General features: G+C 39.6%; 1 protein-coding gene across 9 annotated transcripts in view; it reads left to right on the top strand.

The window, feature by feature from the left end:
- Positions 1-10749: 10749 nt before the first annotated feature.
- The window catches only part of PTPN13 (protein tyrosine phosphatase non-receptor type 13), a 124950-nt gene continuing 112607 nt past the window's right edge, over positions 10750-23092 (top strand). For 7 of the 9 annotated variants that reach the window (XR_012623230.1, XM_074823870.1, XM_074823873.1 and 4 more), the window contains exon 1: positions 10820-10945. The gene's annotated coding sequence lies outside the window, so the exon portion shown is untranslated. Of the gene's footprint in view, positions 10946-23092 lie in introns of all 9 variants that reach the window. The other 2 variants (XM_074823874.1, XM_074823867.1) reach the window with 1 other exon arrangement.

Below are 23092 nucleotides of genomic sequence, written 5' to 3'. Positions count from 1 at the left end.
AAGACTGCTCTGGTCCTCTCCTGTTTCCTTTTTGTAAGTACTTTTCTTCTGAATACCATTTTATGCCTAGTGATACTCAGAGAACTCCAGTTTAGGGCCCAACAAGCAAGAAAATCTTGTTTTTTCTTAATTGCAAGGTATATCTGCTTTTAGCCCCCAAATTTGAGTTGTCTACTCATGGAAGAGCAACCACAGCATTTGACTTGGGTGTGCAGTCACTTAGTCTGCTTGAATAATTCCAAAGACTGAATAACCAAACTACACTTGGTTTGAACAAACATGAGCCATCCGCAGGCTCATGTTTATTTACACACACTACTGATCGGACCACTTAAAAAATAAGTTCACGATTTACATGCAGAGAAGTCACAAATCAGAGGGCAGACTTCTCCAGCTAAATACTTCAGAAGCTTTTGAGCTAATGTAGCTTCAATTCTCAGCCTTGTTCCACCTACCAGGTAAGTTTGCTCGACACAGACTAGCCTACTGTTAAAAAGAAGATAGTTGATTCATATTAAAACCAAGTGATGTAATGTATGCTTCTCTTTAGAAGAAAGAAAAACGACAATGTAATAATGGAACTTGTCAGGCTTATATAAAATACACTGCTCATATTGGTATAAGGCAGCCATACCAGCAGCAAATATAAATCTTAAAGACTATTTTTAAAAATACTAATATATTTCCCCAGGAAGTGTGAAAAGATAAGTTCTTCAAATTTTCAGTGATGTCCAGATAAATTAATTTTCCATAATTCATGTTTTTACTCCCACTCTTACACAGCCCCAAAAATGTAGTTATTTTCCTCTGGTGACTTCATATCTAATGTATTCCTATGGCTATCTAGCAATGATAAATTCATTCAGATTAAAATAGGAAATGAAAAATACATTCTTTCATGTTTTGTTTCCTGCATGTGCATAACGTATGGTTAAGTTTGCTTGTTTAAATCTCTGCCTGATAACAATGGTTCTATTTAAAAGTTGTAAAGGAAATAATTGACACCAAATAGTTTCCTGTAATAGAAAAGCGACCTCTCCCCAAACGCATTCAGCTAAGGGTTTGGGCCAGCATCTGATCCAACAGTACATGCTAAACCCCCTTATCTTAAGCTTCATTTTAAACTGTCATACAAATCAGGTAAGTTAGAGATAGACTGGGGTCCACTGCATTTGTGTGCATTCCCCTGATTTTTTATATATTTTTTTCAAAACAGGAGATTAATAGAGGGTGCTAGACACCCTCGATTAATTTTCTTTCACCTTGTTTTTTTTTCTCCTTTATCTTCCTAATAGTTACATGAAAGCCGGCCAGCTTCTGCGCCTGTGTATGAGGCTTCCAAGTCAAGAATCTCCATGCGTTTTTAAATTATAATGACTCCCTAAAACCCTTAAAATACTAGCATTTTCCAGATTGACAGGCAAATACTGTTCAATGGGCAAGCCTCACAGAATTACAGGTATATCTAGATTAGGCTTCTTCAATTTTCCCAGTTCATCCCTGGCTAAATACAGTCCTGTCACACAGAAGGATGTGCCCATTCAGTCTCGGGGGGGGGGCGAGCTGTCAAAGTCATGACAGCTCACACCTTGCTTTTACTGACTGCAGACCCTTTGACACTGGACAACTGCTGTCTCCCACATAGGTATGGAGCTCCAGTTCTCCAAAATCCTTGGTGCTGGTTCTTTAAAGGACCATTCACTATTGATGGTCTGTAAAAAGGGCAGAGAGTGTCCCTACTAAGGAAGAACAATCTCTGAACACTTAAATGAAAAGTTCACAGCTGGGGAGATATGAAGGAAAAAGTAGAGCATCCACAGGCAGAAAAACAAAATACTGGGTAGTCAGAAAAAACAAGAGTCATTACAGAGATGGGCTATCTCTATGCAAGTCTATAGATGGAGAAGGGTCAGTTTTTCCTTAACAAGACACAAACATTCCGTAACAAGAAAATGTACTACTGCTCTGTTTCCAAGCCCAGAAATAAGTCTGCTGTTCTTGAAGCTGTCAGGATACTTCTCTATGCAGTTTTGTACATGAGGCTCAGAAAATATGTTGTGGAAAAATACATACCACTATTTTTCTCTGTAAATAATGGCAGTTTCGCAATTCTGACCTCAGGTAGACATACTATGATATGTATCACAGGGGTCTAAGTGTTATTTGTAGTTGTGCAATAGTATAATCCAAGCAATAGGAGCACTCCGTTAATGACAACCTCTATACATTTTTTTTCCTCCAGCTTTAACTGGTAATGTGGTTACAATTTGCTGTCATGGCATGTTGTACGATTTGAATATACCCCTTCGACATATTTTGCATTCATGGTAAGTGTGCCTTCCCTGAGGCACTATTATTTTCTATTTCCATGCAATGGGATAAATTACTGAGAGACGTGGACAACACAATCAAATTCGAGAGCAAGAACCAGAGAAAAATTACACATTTTCTACTTAAATGGGAATTAAACACTTTTAAAAGCTTCTTTGAGGTCTATCATTTTAGCATGAGATTATTCTTTGTACCAGTGGTAATAAAGTACAGACAATGTCTCCCTGGTGGCTCTGTTTTCTCCTCACTCAAGTGTCATGGCACAGATTGTGCTGTCCAGACACACAGAAGACGCTTGAATTAGCTGACTCTCCTATTCCCAACTCTACACCTCTCATGGATGTACCCGCCCCCAAAGCTGCTGCGACTGTGGCAGACAAGCACTGTGCCTCCAGCCCTGTTACCAAATAAAAGTCTGTCTGAGAGCCCCCTGACATGCTCCTCAGCCTGTCACACCACCCCACGCTCTGACCCTGGTGACACAGCTCTGCACTCCTGCCACAGGCTTCACACCCAGCCCTCCCAGGAACATCTCCCTCCACGGGCCCCCAGCACACAACCAGCTCAGCCCCAGCCACTCCAATTCCAGCTAGGTGCTCCAACCTTTGCAATGCACATCCAGTTCCTTGGCTACCTACCTATCTAGCCCCAGCAGCTCTTGCTTTCAATCAGCAATCTTTACACGGAGAGGAAAGGAGGCAGAAGGAGCAGCTAAGGCCTGAATTCTCCTTACCTGTTCAGGGTGCACGTGCTGTCTTGGATGCATGATACAAGAATGTTTGGTGGTTTTGCTGGTGTACAACCTCTGTCTCTGTTCACCGATGATATCGTGCCGTGGGCTGCTGTGGTTCACTGGGGAAAGAGCTCACGAATTTCATGATGCTCTGAAAAGGAAGGTACCACCACATGCTGTTGCATTGGTCTACTCTGTGTTGGTATTTCTCCTATTAATGGATTCAGCCATCACCATGTGATTAATGATGATGACTGACTGTAATTGACATAGTAAGATGCATTCCGTGAGTGCAAAGTAGTTGGATTGTAATTAGTCATGTGATAAGTATATATGGTACATTTTATGCTTGGGTTCTTAAAAATACAAGCTGCCAAACAAAGAGAATGAGGTACACTTTATTTGATTTTTAGGTGGCACAGGTAAATTAGTTAAAGTCATGTCAAGCCAAAGAGTTGCAACCTCAGAACAATGGATGTTACTCAAAGGATCAGAACATTCTTACACTCTGACTGCACTTGTACACACTAAATTCTGTTGCAAATGTAGCCTGAAATGCTCCTTGTGTGCAATGCCCTGTAATTTCTAAACATGCTGAGTAGAGATTATATTTAAAAGCCTAAACTAGTGGTTCCACTATAAGGAAGTATTTTACAAAGGCCTTTGAAATTCAAATAAGATAGTCTCCTACTTAACAATCTCTACAGTTGCAGGGAGAAAAGGACATGTTTTGAATTCAAAATAGTACAGGACATACTATGAAAGGTAGTGAAGTGAAAATAGATGAATAAATATTGCTATGTGTAACCAGAAGAAATCCTTCCAGAGACTAAGAAAGGGTCTGATTCCTTCTGGCTTCTGGACTACCAGCTCTTCGGTAGGAAGCATGGGACTGGAAGTCAAAACTTCCAGTACTTTGCACCAAGTTTCCTGCGTAACCCTGAATATATCAGGTCATGCCTCAGTTCTTCCTTCTTTGAAATGTGAATAATATTACCTTTCCATATGTGTTGTGAGATTTAGCGTATCAGTATAGCAACCTGTTTTGAAAGCTTCAAGAAGCAGGAGTTACAGACGTCAAAATATTATCAGGCATGGAATGACATATGAAAATATATAATTGGGATTACAAAACCAGAATGGAAAATTAAGCACTTCATTAACACTTGACCCAAATTGTCAAGCGTTCCCTTTATAGGGATTAAACAATGACCTGACTTTTAGAAGTGAGAAATGCTTCCAGGGGCATGTTTCTATTGCAAACTGTTTTCCATCTCTGCTTATTCTAAAAGTAATTTATGACCAGGGAATACCAAAGAAATTTCTCTTTGGGCTAATGACTGTTCTAAATTCTGTTAAGATTTTCAGTTCTGAAAATATATAGTATGACAATACAAAAAAGACTGTCCAACATACTGCTTCATCTGCCTCATACTTCAACAATTTCCAGTTAACAATGCAATACAATGTTATTAAGAGAAGCAATGTGAAGTGTTAAATAGATGTGTCCAAAAATAATTATATAATTATATTAATCAGTATCGTTCTTTTAATCGGCAAAGTAAAAGCGAAACTTCTAGAGATATTCACATGCAATTCTCACAGAAGTCAGCTAGAGTGGCTGGCATATGTATTACTGAAGATAAAATTTACCGGGATAGACGGATGCCGCTTACTCTGTGTGAGGAGTTTTCTTCAAAAAGAAGCTTCTTTTTTTTTTTTTGTTTTAAAGACACTTGATTTAAAATCCATGAAAGCAAAACTAATTAGTAAAGAATTACAAAAAAAATAACATTACCATGAAAGCCTGGTGATAGTAAGCAATTAAGAAAGCAAGATAGAGTGCATGAATGTACAAGCATGTACCAGATATTCCAATAAAATTAAAAAAGTAACCCACTTCAGTGGGCATAACTGTGTGAAAAGGTTGTAATTTCTGGGATGGAACGCAGTCCTTTTAGTTTAACAAAATACATTTTGTTCGATTAGGTAAAAAACTATAATCAGATATCTTAGCACGTATCTTTTTAAAAATTCAGTTTTGTACAAGAACTTTAAAAAGTATATTAAAATAATCCTTATTCTTACATAAGAACAGAGAGGTATTTCTTAGGAAAAAAGCAGCTTTTTTTGGTCAAATTAATTCACAGCTTTTTATGGCAAATATGAGTAGAAATGTAAATTACAGTAATTTACAGAATAAGAAGGGTAAACAATAATTGTCCCCTATAGAGTCAGATTATGGTCACTGTAACATCATTGTAAATCTGGAGTAATTCCACAGATTTCAATGTAATTACTCTGGATTTACTCTGGTGGAAATCTTGTAGAGAATTATATCCTTAAGTGATTTACAGACAGATACAGGAGATTTTGGGAGTATGGAAATAAATTCTAGCACCATTAATGGGAGTACAACATTTCTAAGGCATTAGAAATTAGTGTTTTCTTAGTTTTGTTTTCTTTTGACTCTTTGATAGTTCTTTTAGTAGGTTCTACAGGGATTCTACTTCATCAACTCTGCGATTCACTCTTTTCCTGGCGTCCATCTTCAGCTTTTTTTTGCTGGTTGTTTCAAAGCATTTAATGATTCGATGGACATATCATTACCTCTTCATCCATGGATATTTAAATCTTTACCGAGATATTTCATCAGCTGTAATGTCAGCCATCTCTTCATGTATGCTTTACTGCTACCAAAACATGCAATAACCCAGGTTTTGTCCCTGAAAAGACAGCACTGTGAATATAACATAAAGAAAATACTAAGCACAATTTCCATGATCAGAGAGTTTTTATTATACTGTTGCTACCATCAGTGTACCCGAGTGAATGTTATCAATGACAGAAACTGCAAAAAATTCTCTTAGATGTCAACAAAGAGAATCAGTGGTAAAAAAGCCCTGGAAAAAAGTTGGGTTAACTCGGTTTGTATTTATTTTAGTGGTTTTGCCACCTTCTACGAAAAGTACTGCAACTAAGATATTCAGTTCCCATCCCTTCCAATTAGTTTAAATTCATGCATCTAAATATGCACATACTTGCTAGTCAAAAATAGCAAAATTGTGCAATCCTTAAGGATTAGGATAAAAAAGCTAGTTTCCAGTCATTTCTATCGAAAAGTGAGAGTTGATTAAGCAGGAAAAGGTATGTGAGTAGCTTTAGGAATTTCAACAGCTCTGGAAGCGTAATAAAATACTGCACTAGCTGTAAATTCTGGATTAAATTGTTTGCCTGCAGATACTTGCTTATGGCAACTGTCATTGTGCAACTTTCATTGCACGCCATTAAACACAGAAATAAAGGATGACCCCCAAATTATAGAATTTACCAATAGATAAGCAGAATTTCTTGTTGATATGTGAGTATTGAAGATCACTGCAACACACCAGGCTGTCATTTGTAGAAGTCAGAGCCTTCTCCGTTTAAGGGAACTATGAAGCTCTTACTGTGTGTGGCAAAAGTCGTACTAGCGCTTGCACACAGGATGACGCTAAGTTGTGTTGCAGCAGCAGAGCAATGAATTCTTTGAAGATAAACACAATGCTTTTAGATGTCAGAGAGCTACAACAAAGGAATATTCAAAATCCAAACTGTCTGCCTGGCCTTTAAAATTTGGTCAGACAAGAGTCATCAATTATGGAATTATAGAAACACTACAATTTTGGAAAAATTCTCTCTTCTCCATGCCCCCCCCCCCCCCCCCCAGCAACTTGTCTAGACTTTGGTCTGTCCCTCCACACAATCTAGCTACTGTTGATGTGAGAGCCTTTTCTTCAAAACAGGCTGTAGTCTGGGACAGCCTTTGTGTATTTCTCAGCCTCGGTGACCCTTCATCTCATTTCAAATCTCAAATAAAAACAACTCCTTTTCTCCTACTCTCTCTATACATTTTAATGTCTCTCTTCCGCTGCTCTGATTTAACTCTTGACAGTAATACTCCCAAACAAAACCGTCATTAAGATAGACTCCAAAGTTAAATGCAGAAAGGACCTGTTTGAACAAGTAGTTTCTGTCTAGGCAAGACTGTTCTGTACTGTATATTTACTACTATTTCAACCAGTCTGGTTTTAAGTATCTAAAGCTAATTAGCTCCTGTAAATTAGATTTTCTTGACATTTATCCTCAAGAGCTGTAAGTCTTACTGTACAAAATATTTTCCTAGTAAAATCTCTAATTTTTTTCTGTTTTACGTGGTACATATGTAACTATACTCCCAAATGTGTTTCAGGCCTCTTTTCTGCAACCGTACCAATATATTGCCAACAAGCACACTTTAAACCTCACTGGCATTAGCCTACCAGATGCATTTCAGTGCAGAAGGGGACCAAAAATACCTGCTTCCTCTCACTGGCATTCAGCTTCATCAAATGTTTGTAGGCAGTGTTCTCCCTGTCCCTTGATTGTCATTTAGCCAAAGAACATAAAACGGCTCATAGTTCTAAAGGGATTTGTGAATCAAGCTGCCAAACTTCAGACACCACTCACTGGGTACTTTTTGAAAATAAGGTCCCTGTTTGGGCACCAAAACTGAGAGACACCCAAAATTAATTGTCGCTTTTGAAAATCCCAGACAGTTGCTGTATTAAGTCTTAATCTTTCTCAGAGATTTAATCTTTGTGGTAGCTATTTCTCTTTGCTGCTTCTTTCTGAGCAACTCACATAATTTCCTTAGCATCTTTTAGATCACATAAGGACAACACCTAATACTCTAATATAGCCTAACCTAAAAAGAAGGTGCTTTGTGGGCCAAGAACTTGTGTGTGAAGTGCCCCAAGATGCAGTTATGTTGTTTGGGGTTTTTTTTTATGGTTTTCCTTAGTCTCAGGGTGTGAATAGTCAGACTTAATCTTCTTCTAAACTGACCTTTACATGTACAATGCAGCATGCCACACAATTTTTGACTCCTCAGTTACTCATAAGCATGAGATTAAGGGAGGATTCTAGTTTATGTACAGGTTTTGTCCTAATATGCAGTCAAGGTGTAGCCAGACATGCATCCCAAACCAGGAATTTGGAGATGCTCTTGAATCCCCCAGTTTACACATAGAGGCACACCTGTTTGTTAAGGAAGTTTCAACAAGAACAGTAGATAATGTCATTTGGCTTTTGTTTTTTTCCTAAGCAAAGTTACACTACAGTAAGCAAAAGCGATGAGTAAATGATGAAAGATTTTGATGGTGGAGTAATTGAAGTATATATATTTGCCAGACACTCTCTGCGGAGGAAAATTTAAAGTTGGTAAGTCTGGTTAGTGTGGAAACTTCCTCTGAACAGCTAAGGAAAAAGTTACACTCAGGTATCCATTAAATTAAGCACTGGCATGTCAATCTTTGCAGTAAACGTGTGTTGTGTTCACGATAAATGGCAGAAGTACCACACTGACAAAAGTCATTTCATTTTTCCACAGTGGAGGCAGTCCAAGACACCAGTCTGTGCACAATGAGTTATGCCTTTCTTTTAGTCAGCTATGTAAGAAGTTTCTAAAGTTATGACAATGTTTTTCCCTGTATTTGCATCCTTGTAAAATGCACAGTAGGTGAAGATAGAAATTACATTTTTCATTGATCTTAAGCTCCAAGTTTCCTTGTTGAAGATGTTTAATTTAAAAAAAAAAAATCAGTCTAATGAGATAATTATTAAGGCATTCACATACATTTACAAGGCTAAGGAAAATGCTGTCCCAAACAGATGCTCATTAGTAGAATGAAGAACAAGGAACTAAATCTTCTTTAGAGAAAAGTAAATTACAATCAAATTTGCAGTCTTTTAAGAGAGGTGACTTTTTGGGGAGGAGACTTCTATATTCAGAGGCATATTCTAGCACAAGAAGACAATATTGCCTTATTATGTAGATTGGGTTTTAAGACATCTGTAAGTCCTGTTTTACTCATTCTGTTTACTTGAACTAATAATGTATCTTTGCAAAAAACCATATTCCTACAAAGAGTTCTTTCTGTGCTCCATCTTCAAATACAGTAAAAAAGAATATATAGTAACATGGGTTAGAGCAACTATAAATTGACCTGAGGCATTGAAGCAGTTTTAGGATAAAATCTACTACAGATCATCAACATCCATTACAAAAATTCTTACTTCAGTAAGACACTAACCTGAAGAAAAAACAGGTAGGCCCTTGCCAAGGAATCTATCAATGTAGAAAATGAGGTCTTGTTGGAAATGTGGATACCAATATATTCAGTTCACCTTAAAATGCAAGTAGATAGCTATCAACTTAGGGAACTTGTATTACAAGAAAATAGTATTTAAATTACACAAGTAACAACATCTCAGATTTCTGTAACCTCTTAAGATGTTAATTAGTTCTACTACTAATCTTTATTTTTGTTATGACTTACACAAAGTCACTGACACTATTACTTATGGCAGACTCATTTTCATGTTGAGTCCTTAATACTTTAGCTAGGACAAAGGAATTGGTGTTCAGTTATGAAACAGTTACAGTCAAACATTTTTTATTTACTCTAAAGCAACTGTTTCCACAAAAATGTGTTTTGGCTTTTTTAAATAGAAACGTTCTAGACTATCATTCTGAAAAAGTTCATTTTCACATAGCCTGAATTTGGGGTCACATCTGTGGTGACAGTACTATTTGCAATTAAAAGTACTTTTCCCACCCTGTGACTATTTCCTTTCCCAATCTGTCTCCGCAAAGGAGGGAGCTCGTGTAGAAACCCCAGATGAACCCACTGGAGAAGCTCCAACCCCATGGCACAAGCGGTCAGTGGGTCCCCACAGCAGATCTCACATTCAAAGTGGAAAAAGAAGCCTTATTTTTAGAAAAACTTTTCACCTAGCCAAGTAGACCTTTCCTCACCACAATTTGTCTACCAGGTTAAAAGCCGTATTTGAAAACTTTGCCGTTAAGGCTTTTGTTTTGTCTAAGTTCACTTTGTACCACATTTTTCCCCCCCTTTTTTCCCCCCGAACAATGTAGCAAGAGTTTGGCTAGCGATGGGAAACGAGATGGCTCCCTCCTGCCTTCCCCATCCCGCCAGAGCCTTCAGGGACGGTAGGGAACGACAGAGGAAAGAGAACCAAGACCGCCAATTTAAGCGCCACGGACTGGGAGCAACAAGATTTAAGATCATCCTCGAAAAAAAAACCTCAAAAAAAACAAAACAAAACAAAACAAAAAAAAAACCCAACCAAACCAAAACGCTTTTGCGGCCAAGAACAGGTTGCCGTTATAACGGAGTCGTTTACTCCCAAGCGAATCGATTCTCAAGTTACCTTCGCGCTGCGGCCGGACGCTGAGGGCGGGAAGGGGCCGGGGCCGGGCGCTGAGGGAGAGGGCGTGGCCGGGCCTGTGTCAGCAGCTTCCCCACCGCCTCGGGGGCGTGAGGGAGGGAGGGAGTGGCCGTCGGGGGCAGAGGGCGGCTGCGCGGCTGCCTCCCCGCGCTGCTGGCGGCCCTGAGGGGGCAGCGGCTGCCGGAGCGGCGTGGAGCGGGTCGGGGGGCCGGGCCGGGCCGCCGCGGTGGGTTCCCGAGCCCGTCAGCCGGGTCGGAGGGGCGGCTGCTGGCGGCGGGCCGGCCGTGCGCAGGGAGAGGGAGGGAGGAGGGAGGGAGGGAGGGAGGGGAGGGGAGGGGAGGGGAGGGGAGGAGGAGGGAGCCGCGGGGCGGGGAGCGCCGCCGCTCCCGCCCTCTCCTCGCCGTGCGGGAGCGGGGCGACGAGGCTGGCGACCGGCGCGGGAGATGCTGCTCCGCTCTGATCCCGTCCCCGCGCTCCCTTACAGGCGCCGACCGCAACCGCTGGTGCGGAGAAGGGCGAAGCTCCGCGCTCCTCGGCTCTATCCCCGCGGACGGCGGCTCTAGACCGGCCGGTAGGTCCGCGGCTCCTCGGGCCGCTCGTCCCTGCGAGGTGCGTGGCCGTTGTGTTTGTGTGTGTGGGGGAATCTCGCCGACCGGCGACTGTTTAATCTATGGCGGGGATGCGGGGTGGAGCGGGCCGCCGCGGGTCTCCGCGCCTGCGGAGGTGTGCGGACGGGACGAAGCGCGGGGCCGGTGCAGGGCAGCAGCTGTGGGGCAGAAAAGCAACATAAAGCGCGGTGGGTGGCGGTGGTTCTGCCCCTGGACTTCCTGCCCGGGTCGGCTTTGGGGCTGAACTGGGCTTTCACAGCGGTACGTGCGTGGGGGTTTGCGTCAGCCGGCGGCAAAAGGCTCGTTTTTGCTTACGCCGACCAAACAAAGCAACCCCCCGAACTCCTCAGGAGAGGAGAACGCTTTGCCTTATTCAGGTTTTTGGAGGAAAAGAAATGAAGTATAAATCTCTTGGCCGATGATGAGAAATAGCGTAGGTTTCATTGGCTTTTTATCTCCTAGCAATCGACACCTCCGCAGACCGCAGAATAATCTCTCTCATATTCTAGATTGTGTCATTCTCTTTAAATTGCATGTTTAAAACAACAAAGGCAGTGACTTCATAGGGAACCGCCAGGAGCTGCTTTGTACCCCTCCTGTTTATTGGAGAAACATTTGGGAACCGGTTTGGTTTTGTAGGTGGGATCAGAAGTAAATGTAGGACATGAAAACTGTAAGGTTGGTTGCAGGTAATCTGCGTCTAGCCATCTTATTAAGGTGTGAATTTTGGAGAAGGGAATATGAAAGTCTTGTGGAACTAACTGGAGCAGTAACTGGGATCAGTTCATGAAGCTTCTTCGGTGGGAAGAGAACATGGTTTATGAAACTCTATAGTGAAACTGAGTCAGAATACACAGACGTTCTCCTGGGGGCTGAACGTCCTGTGAGAAAGCTGTCACTGAATACGTATATTCCTAGGTGTCTTGACTGCCAGGTCATTCGTTTGGGCTCAGGCTAGTGAAGTGCTAACATTTTATGACTCCAGAGAAGGACTGCTTTCTGTGTTCAAATTATGCATCAGGCCTCTGACTGGTACTCTGCCTGTGCAAGTCTGTCTTTGGATGACCAGAAATATGTTTTAAAGACACTTCTGCAAGAGTTAGAATCAACCAAGATACAGATACAAATAGGAAAACAACTTAAATAGTTTGGTTCTTGTGCAAGGAATACTGATGAGGAAAGAGTAAATCTAGTCTTAGAATCTTTTGGAAGAGCAGTTACAACAGAATTCGCTACCACTCCTAGTGCTATCAAACGTACCTATCTGTTCAGCTTTCACGTTGGGCATATGTATTTCACTTGGAGTGTCTGTCTTATCTGCCAACAAGCACGTCTTTTCATAAACAGCTTTTCAACGTAAGCAGTAGTTTAGGAAAGAATGACAGCAAGAGATAGAAAAACCTAGTCTAACTCTTAAAGATATTTTATTACTTGTTTTTAACCTAACAATCCTGTCTGATGATTGAAAAAGCACATAGCATATATTCCTCCCATAATGAGACTTTTTTTTTTCTTTTGCTGTTACACGATAAAAAAAATGGAACCTTGTGTAGATGAGGGGTTTTGTATTCATTTTTTTTTCCTATTCAGAGCGTGATTTATTTTTTAAGATAAAGGTGCAGTAAAAGTAAATACTTTTGATGTAAAAGGAGACAAAGTGTTGTTACAATGGCTTAATTGAAAAAATATTTATTCGCTGTGAGACGGTTGTTGAGTGGAGTTGGAAGCTATGAGAGGCACAGACTGGAGGACACCTGAGTGGATGGAAGAGCATTCATGAAACAAGGAAGTATCTGTGGGAAAAGGATGGGCTGAATGTTAAGGGATAAGTGAGTGCACAGCACATATTTTCATCAGGATAACAGAGTGGATGGAGAGGATGGGATCCAGTAGTCTATTCACAGCTTCACAGGCCTTTGAAAGTAAAAATGGGCTGTGATATGGATGAGTGGTAAATAATGGCTGTAACTGGTCATCTTGAGCCTGTGATCACTTGTGCATAGCATTGTCATTTTGGATCCCTCTAAGAGAAGTAGTGAAGAAACCTAGGAAAGGGAGGCGATTTCATTCCTGCAGGTGGGAAGTTACCAAGGCACAAATGTTGCATTTGCCTGTTCCAGTGGGAAGGAAGGTGTTGTGGTTTTTTGCCTTTTTTTTTTTTTTTTTTTTTTCCTTTATGGTGGGATTTCTTCAGCCATGTGTTCTTACAAATATAGAGTAAGTATCACAGTGAAGGACTGCAAGTGATGTCTGTCATCTGTTTACTTTTTAAAGAGCACAGCAAAGCAAATATTTTCACTTTTACATGTGAAAATTATTTGGCGTATAGCTATTTTCCTCCCAACCGAATGCAGGTATGAACAATAATAATTAGCAGTTGTATAGTACAATAAATCTTCAAAGTGCCTTCAAATTTTAATCAGCAGACCTTAATAGCATGCTATTCCTGCAAGAGAGGTAAGTAATTAGACAGATAAAGTGAGACTGGGCAGACTCTTAAATGGAGTTTATTGTTGAAGTGCCAGTCAGTTGGACAAAGCTCTTCTTTATCACTGAAGACTCTGAATACTGCTGTACATTAAATGGCTTCAAATATTTATATGTTGAAATACACGATGATATGGCTCAGAGGGCCTGGTTAATATAGGCATCCTCTTTTTCCAAGTCCTTTGCAGGTAAGGAGACCTTACACTCAAGAGTCTATCTAGTGGTTGTTCAAGACTTGGTAACTTGAACAAGAGTAAGATCAGCTCTTTAAGGATTTTAAGATTTTCTCTTGAAGAACTTTCCAGTTTACTCATGCGCCAAGCCTAGAACCTTTAGTCCACTGCGATATTGGTAAAACTCAAAGTGATTTCGCCAGGAGTCTGTTAAACCGGAGAATGTGCAAGTATTGATCTGGCTGCCGCATTTTGGACATTTGAGAGGGAGTGTTGGTTAGCAGCCCCATGCTCTGTCAGTCACCCCCTTTTTTTTTTTTTTTTCCGCTGCTTACAGAAGAACTGACTGGACTTTTACTGTTTTAAAATGAGCTAGTCAGTGAGACGGGGAGAGTGAAAAGCAGGTCTTGAGGTAGTGTGTCATGGTGCAGAAAGTATTTGTTAGCAGTTGCCCTAAGCTGTCACTTGCTATGGGACAAGCGTGGATGGAAAGCTATGAATACCAGAGTAAGTTAATGTTGTATGTCGCCAGTTAACTATTAATGAAATCTGTGCATCTGTAAAGAAGGGTGGAACTTCTGAAAGAAGTGTTTCCCAGCCCCACCTCCTCCTGAAGTGTAGTGAAGGAAGCTGGCATTTACAGATGGGAAGGGCAGAAGACGACTCTTTGGTGCCGTTTTTATTTCATCCGGGCTTCTCTTTCACCCATGCCAGTTAAATACCTGGTGAGCAACTAAGCATATTCTTTGTGCATCATTATCTATTAAAATGCTTTCATAAAAGGCAATGAATTGAGTACACTGCCTTGGGACAATGATATGCCTTGTGAATTTGAAATCCAATTGCCAGGATAGAGATCTGCTCCAGTTACCTTATGAAACTCTGTAGGAAGAATGACAGAGGTGAGAAGGCTTTGTTCTCAGGGTTTCATCTCTTGTTCTTTATCTTTTATATGTAAATCTAATACACCACAGAAATGTCTGCAAGTAATATGTCAAGAATTAAAGGAGACCTAGTATTAAAGCTGTTGATTTTTGATTGCTGGTATTTATAGGGCATACTGTAGTTTTGCAGGATGTTGAGTGTTATTAAGGATTTGTAGGTGACAGGGTAATGTCAGATTTAGGACTAGTTGTGTCAGCTCATTGTTCCTGCTTCAAGCAGTCTGTCATTAAATTAGATGAGATGGGGCACTTGCAAAACAGAGGGAAGCTTTATCTCCCATTTCATAGCTATAAGTAAAGCATGGGGAGAAGAATTGACTGACCTACAAATTATGAAAATTTAAGTGTACAAATTTGGATTTGAACACAAACCTCTTCATGAACTAGTCCAATGCTGTCAAAAAGCACCTCACTTCTTCAGTAGACTCTGAGATGAAAAGACTTTCAATTTCTGTGTGCTTCCACTTTGTCAGAGGAAAGACGTGGTTTTCTGGGGTGTTTTCCCAACTCTGGATAAAGAAGTTTTTTAGTTTCTTGAAAATTGTCTTAGTAAAGAGTATTTGTCTGTAGCTGTGGGAGAGATACGGAAGGGAATATCCTACAGAGCTTGCTGAAATTTTTGAAAGTGAATCTGAAAATGATTTTCATATGGTGTTAACATCTTCTCTAACTGAGTATTTGTATGTAGTGTAGGTACTTGGTTTCAGGCATGTTTGCAGAGAGGTACCTCAGAAGTGGCATATCTGAAGTCTGTTTTATTTAGAAAGAAAAAAATCTTGAGCTGAAAGGCTGTTTGGGTGACTTTTCTTGAACATTGCCATTGCAGGTGATTTACATTTGTTCTGTAAGCTTGAAATTGATGCTGAGTTTAGTAGGAAACGCTCCTGTTTAACTCTGTCTCAAGTAAGAGAACTTAAACCAAGGCTCTTTCCTACCAGACTTTTCCCTGAAATCCGATTTTGTTTGTTGCTCTATTATTTGTTGAAAGGAGAAAGCTGTTAGATCATACAAATTCGTCATGTTTTGAAGGTAGAATGTGCTTTTTATCATAATGAATGCTAGACTCTTACTGGATAAATCAGTGGAAATACCAGGTTCTGTGTTTCATATCCAGTATCACAACAGCTGTAAAAGCTGTTTTGACTATTCTGACTACATCTGTATATGTATGTAGGTGCAGCTGATGTTCTCTAGCAGCAAGATGACAGCAGTCTTCCTAGTAGGTTCGCAGATGTCCTTGTATGTTGGAATCTTACCACCACTACCGTGTGCTGTATAAAACTAACTATACTAGTTCATCGCAATAGTGTAGTTATACCACTGTATTAGAAATTGTTGCATTCTCTGTTGACTTCGATGCTATTTCAGAATCAATGTTGAAAGGCATAAAGAGTTGTTAATGTAAATAATGTTTACAGTAAAGTTGCATGCTTGGAGATGTAAGCTTCTCTGGGTCTCATGTCCATTCTGTAGTCTGTCTTTACTTTTATTCGTGTAATAGCTAATGTTGTACTCAGGTGGTGGGCAGGCCCTCAAAACCTGTTGAAGAAAAAACCCGAGGAACTGAGTGCAAAGGCTTTCTAAGTTATTACTGAGTACAGACAGAACATGGCTTATCTCATTATCTCAAGGGTTATAGACACTCTCATTTGCAGCTCCCTGTTTGTGCAGGGGAATTGGTTCCCAGTGATTAATTTTGTTTTGGATGAGGATTTTTCCCTTTTTAATATTAATTTATTTGGCATCTCAATAGTGTGTGTAGATTGGCTACAGTGTTTTCAGGTTTTCGTATAAACATGAGTGGCTACAAGGAGGGTATTAAAAACCCCAATAAAAATGCTGGTGGTTCCAGGGCTTTCTTAGGTCACCAGGGAAAGGCAATATGGACTTGACTTGTAAAGCCTTGTCTGCTGTGCAGCAGGTATTCAGAGACCCTGGAGGACACTGCTGTTAAAATATTAAAGACAAAATTTCAAACTTGTAAGCAACCTTATTTGGTGTTATATGTGTTCCATCTTTCTTGATGGGGCTGTTGACTTTTTCTGCTAACTGCTTCTATATATTGTAATTTTAAAAGATTAAAGGGACTAAAGAGGGGGCTAAATTAGATTTTGAAACTTAAACTGTTAGAAATTGTTGTGCTTCCTAGCAAAGTCATGTCAGGTTTAAATGATGAAAGATTTGGACTTGCATATTGCTTTAAGTAGTAGGGCATGAAAAAATGGAGTGTTTAATTTTTATCTATGTCATATGTAGATAAACTTTATATAAATTTTCTACCTAATTTGCTCATCACAGTATCAGTACTGTAAAAAATCTTGCTGATTCGTTTTCTCAATTTTCACAATTTATCATGTGCAACAGTATATTATTACTGATTTTGCATAATTTAGTGTTTCAGCAGAGAGAAAAGTTAGAGAAGGGAAAGGGGATGGATATTTTGCCTTTTAGAATCTCTAGTGTAAAATCACTAAGTGGAAAATCCCTTCCTAGCGCTTAGGATTATGGTCAGTGAAATAATAGCTTTCTTTTCCCAAGTCAATGCAAAGGTGTATTTGCCTTCAATGAATTAAGTTGAGAGTTTGAATCCTGAGGAAGCAAGTGACTGATACAGTGGTACAATAGCTACTCTTATTCTTTACTTTTTAATGTCAGTGAGCACATGTGTTACTTTGAGAGACATCTCTGTAGTATATGTCGCTGACTAGACAATTGTGTGGTTAGATTTATGTAGAGTTATCCCTCCAGCTGCCTAATTAAAGTCTATATGTAACTTCCTTAAATGGTATGTTTCAGCCAGTGATAAATACTGTTCTGTCCTTCAGAGATTTTGTTATCGTATTTCTTTCAAGTGCCTTAGTATGTTTTAACTATTTTTCAATTATTGAGGTGCATTTTTTTGTTTGTTCTTCTGAAGCCAGTTTGCTTTCATCTTCTGTAAGTCTCAAAATTGGACTTCTTCACATTCATTTGACTTCCAGGAAATAAGGGAGTACTGCCTGTTTGCATGTATTAATCAGAGATTTATTTGTCAGTAAGCTGTCTGCACTTTTCAGTAAAGGATTTGTCATCTCAGATAGGTTTTTAGGAGGAAAGAGATTCTGTCCAGCCTTCACAGACTCTGTCTTTTAGAGTTCTTGTATATCTTCAGTCATCTTTTCTCTGTTCTTGGACCAGTGCTGTGCACCTGAAGGAATTTCCTCTTAACCATTTGAAGGAGAGCTTCAGAAATGCTTCCAGAAAAAGTCCACTTACTGATTAGTGTTAGAAGTCTGTACAAGGAGTAGCAGCAAAAAATTATAACACATCTAATAATACACTGAAATATTGAAAAAATTGTTGCAATCTAGGGAAAACCAAGATTTTAGTGGTATCTTAAAAGTAGCTTTGACATTTGTGCATGCTGGTGTTTGGCATCTGAACGATACACCCTGAAGAGCAATGAGAATCTTCCTGCGAACTTCACTAGGAATTTGAGTAGGATGCAAGTGGAATACAAATGCTGTTGACATCCTTATTGATTTGCAACATTATAATAGACAATGCAGTATATATCTATATGTCTGTAAACTAAGAAAAAGTGTTCTCTCACAGGAATAGCCGTTGTGAAATGTTAAATGGCTTGTATCTGAAAAAGGAAGAAGTTACTTAACGAGCTAGATAGAATATACCTGTACAGTACTTGGAAGACTTTGACCTAAAAGGCCTAGCTGGTGAAAACAACATTAGAAAAAACATATTTTTTGGCAGGACGCACACAGTTTAAAAAAGGAAAGTGGTGAAAAGAAGGGAAGGGGAGGGAAGAAAAAAAAGGTGGGGTTATTCAAGGTGTGCTGAAGCACCTTTGGTTTCCTCTAATCCAGGTTTATGTGCCTTACCAGAATGTCCCTGTCACCTCATGTTCTGGTGGTGGAGGCTTCTGTGAGCTGAGGTTTCTCCCTGATAAAGGTTGGAATGAGTTTTCAGACCTTCAAACTTGCAAGTACTTTTGGGTCTCCCAGCTCACTGGTCATGTTTAAGGCCTTCAAGTGTTAATAATTATCTGCTGTGTGATGTGGGTTTTTTGTTTGGTTGGGTTTTGTTTTTGTTTTTTTTATTTTTTTTAGAGCTGTTCCTCCTTATCCCTTTTTATTTATAAGATGGTTCAAACTCCAAAAATCAGAAATTTGCCTGGGAAGTCTGCTATAATGATCCATTTAATAAGTATTGGAAGAAGTAGACACTGTAAGGTTTTTGAGGAAAACCCAAAACTTTAGACTTATGTTTACTGAAAGAGGTTTCTTCTGATGCTGTTTATCTGACAAATGTACACGCTTAGCAAAAAAGGCCAATTCCCGAGAACCTTAAATTTTAAACAGTTTAATTTTTCAGTGTCCTGTCACTGCAATCCCTTGAATGACCTTAATAAAGAATTTAAAAATTATCCGATTATGAAGATTCGCTAGTTGGCAGTGATGAAAGTTTGTTTCATCAGCTATAGACTCATTTATTGAGTGGCTTTGCAGTTCAGTTATCACGTGTGGAACAGCCAAATCGGCCTGGAGCTCTAAGTGCAGGGTCTAATGTGTAGAATTGACTTACTGAAACAGCTTTGTGAAACTCCTTTGTGTCAAATTAAAATGGGATGCTCACCATGATTGTTACAGGACTCTGGTGTTTCAGAAGAGTGTGATACATTGTAAAAATTAACTCTAGGGTTTTTTTCTTGTTTGTTTTCAGTAGGTTTTGATACTATTATATCATATTAGTGCTAGTGTTTGCTTTAATTTATTGGCAAAAGTTCCAGCAAGAAAAATTTTCTCCCATTTTCCTTGTTCACTGCTACAGTTCCATCCTCTCTGAATTTGAGGAATATGTTATGTAGAGAAAAAAAACTTAAGCCTACTTTTTCCTTCTTTTGCTCACAAAATACTAAGGAAAATCTTTAAAAGTTTTTTAATTACAATTTTGTAATTGTATTTGCATGCATTGTCTTCAGAACAGAAAATCTTTTGTGTGCTGGAAGTGGAAGAAAGTGGTAGAGAAAGGTTGGTGGAAGAAAACATTTTCTGTTATTTTTGGTAGCTGCAGACATTACTGCTGAGTGGCTGGTCCTTCAGGACCCTTGGCATGTTCTCCAGTGAAATTTGAGAAGCTATGTTACTGTCTTCACAGCAAACAAAAGAAAAAACTCTTTGTGAGCTGCTTCATTATAGCTGTGTCACTGGAACAAAATGTCATTGTGGAGTAAAAGTGTAAATGTGTTCAGAAAGGGATTAGAGAAGTTAACAGGACAGAGACCATTAGTGACTATTAGATTTGACTGTGCAGCTCTAACCTTTAGCTCAGGAACTCAATAAACCAGTGATTGCCAAGGAAGGGTGATAGGAGGGGTGGTCTGATCTGGTATAGTACTTCTTGTATTGAATATTGCTTAGGCTTCTAAACACCAAAAGAAATAGGAAGCTCCTACAAACTGAAAACTTCCTTAACCTTTTTTTAAAAAAAGCTTAGTAGGAAATCTTCCTTTAAAGCTTGTGTATTTGGGCACCTCAATACCAGAGAGATCTCGAGGCACTGGAGCGAGTGCAGAGGAGGGCAACGAAGCTGGGGAAGGGCCTGGAGAATAAATCCTGTGAGGAGAGATTGAGGGAGCTGGGACTGTTTAGTGTGAGGAGGAGAAGGCTGAGGGGAGACCTCATCACTCTCTACAGCTACCTGCAAGGACATTGTAGAGAGGTTGGTGCTGGTCTCTTCTCACAGGTGATTAGTGACAGAACAAGAGGGAATGGCTTTAAACTGCAACAGGGGAGGTTCAGACTGGACATTAGGAAAAAATGTTTCCCAGAAAGAGTGGTCAGACAGTGGAATAGCCTGCCCAGGGAGGGGGTGGAGTCACCATCCCTGGATGTGTTTAAGGGTCGTTTGGATGAGATATTGGGGGATATGGTGTAGGGGAGAACTTTGTAGAGTAGGGCTGATGATGGTTGGACTCGATGATCCCAAGGGTCTTTTCCAACCTGAATGATTCTGTGATTGTGTATCCACATGGGCTCACTTGCTTCCCAGGAATCTGGGAACTGCCGTGCTGCCCGTGAAAGTCTGTGTTACAGCAGCATATTGGTTGCAGTTAGGTCAGTGCTCTGAGTTAGAGGCATCAGCAGTGGTCAGGGCTGTACCTGAAAGATGGGGGAAGTTTCCACCTAGCTGAAGAAATGTAAACAGGACGTTGAGCTGTTTGGTTCAAGCTGCAGTTCCTTGCTTGCTTTTTCATCCTTGCTGTCATAGAATCCTTATTCCCTTTTCTTCAGACCCCTTAAGGAGGGATTAAATGATGGATAGTCAAGTAATCAAGGGGGTTAGTTTTCATGCATACAACTCTAGAGTAAAACAGTTGCTCAGGAAGAGAGGACGAAAAGACAGGAACACCTTGGTGGTATCACAAAGTTTCAGTTGCAGACTTAGTTGTTAAAGAGGAAAGTGAAAACATACTACTTGGTGAAATAAAATAGATTATATAAGTAATTGTCATTTTTAAATGGTATGACATGAAAAGCACAACAAAAACCAAATTGTGAAGACAAACAGTTTGATTTCTTTTACAGATGAGAAACATGTTGCTTAAGAATTGAAGGGCATTCTGGAATCATAAAAGGCGTTCTTTTTGTTCTTGTTTGCCTAAACATGTGTGCTGTTTTGCTGTGTGTGCTCTTTGGTCTCACATGCTGAAATAAGCGTAGAATAGTCAACAAGAACATTTTTCAGTGCAAACCCTTTAGTTTTGTGATATTGTTGGATGTTGATGGATTTTTTTTTTTCTTTCAGTACTGAGTATTAAAGAACAGAATAGAATCAGCAAATTGCATTTAACGCGGTATGTGGAAATTTCCCTGGTGCTTGCACAGTGCAGAATACAGTTTGCAATATTATAGAGAATATTTTTGTGAATGGCATTAACTGAACTCTTTGATATATGCATTATTCTCGCAGATTCTGTCCCACCCATTGCCTTTGCTTTGAGAATTAAAGATCACAGAATTTAACTTTTCACCGTAATATGAACTGCTGGTTGGGAAGTCTGATGATGATGCAAAATCTGATTGTTCTGCTTCCCTCTTCAGTGGTTTTGGAGAAGTGGAAGAGAAACTATTGTCTGTCTAGACTTTAATAATTTATATATAAATTTGCTTTTTATGTGGACAATGTTCGTTTCAAGGCTTATGATGTATTTTCAATGACAGGCTATAAATGCCCATTAAAAACAAAACAAACAACACAACACAACCGTTGTGCCAGGAAGTAATATACATCTAATAAGAGCAATTGCTTTTTATAATAGTTTTGGAACCCAGAGGTATACTGTCTTTAAACTGTTTTCAAATAACTTGTGGAACTCAGATTTTTCTGTGTGACAAAAGCTCTAATTAGTGACCAGGAGGCTCTTTGATATAGAGCAACTGTAAATTGTGTGTGATTTCTGGGTGGGGAAAGTTTGGATTTCCTTCTTCTTCCTTCCCCCCCCCCCCCCCCCCCCCCCCCCGCCCCCCTCCCCCCCGCATCTTTCAGTTGGAGAAACTGGGATTTTTTTTTTTTATTGCCTGTTTGTAGACTGTTGGTGTAGAATAAAGGGTGAAGTCTTACAGCCACTTTTCTAGAAGTCTGATTATTGTGGAAGAGGATCACTAAAAAATCTGAGAGGTCGCTCATCAGTGTGATAAAAGGCAAAGACTAAGTTAGTGCCAGCTGTCTTGAGTTAATTTTTTTGCCAAAACTCAAAATTTCAATCTGTAAATCTGTTCCTTTTAACATGCAGCCTCTGAATGGTTCTATGCATTTATTTCCCCCTAAATGACTGGGCTAATATTCAGCTTCTACATAAATGAATGAAAAATGGCCAGTAGTGTAAACCAAATCATAAAAATAGTCAAAACAATTATTTGAGGAAAAGTGTTTTTCTTCTGTAATGGATTAGTAATGGTCCACAGGATGCCGTAGGTTTGCCAGCAAGACTTGGCATCTATAATGATTTTTTTAGTTTATTTTTCTCATGTGAAAGTTTCCAGTGCCTCTGACTGCTACTTTTGTCTGTAAGTTGGGTATTTCTTCCTTGGCTAAAAAGCCAGTATGCGTGTGCTTTTGGGCAAACGTGCTTTCTCTCTGTTCTTCTCTCTCTACTGCCTCATGAAGTCTTTGTTCCAGCTTCTGTGGAGTAAGAAATCTATGGATTATTCCCCCCACTGTGGACTGAGAAGATACTACATTCTTCTGTCTTGGAGATTTAAATCTCATGGTTATAAAATTTTGTTCCTTCCCTCCCTGTTTTTCTCCTCGCCTCCTTTCATTAATATCAAATTGGGTATTTCTGTAAGTGGTGAACCCTTGATCCTTCTCACTGATTATCTAGTACTAATCTTTCTCAGATAAGTGTACAAAGCTTGAGGTAAACCAATATAACTGGTTTAGTTTGATGAACTGTCATGCGTATTCAGTATTTTATAAACAAAGTTTATAAGGAACGCATGGTAGCAAGACAACATATATCAAAACTGAAAATGTTTTGAAATG

The sequence above is a fragment of the Strix aluco genome, chromosome 4 (assembly GCF_031877795.1).
Source record: "Strix aluco isolate bStrAlu1 chromosome 4, bStrAlu1.hap1, whole genome shotgun sequence".
Lineage (NCBI taxonomy): Eukaryota > Metazoa > Chordata > Aves > Strigiformes > Strigidae > Strix > Strix aluco.
Note: the sequence above shows the minus strand (reverse complement) of the source record. Positions and strands in the feature narration are given on the sequence as shown.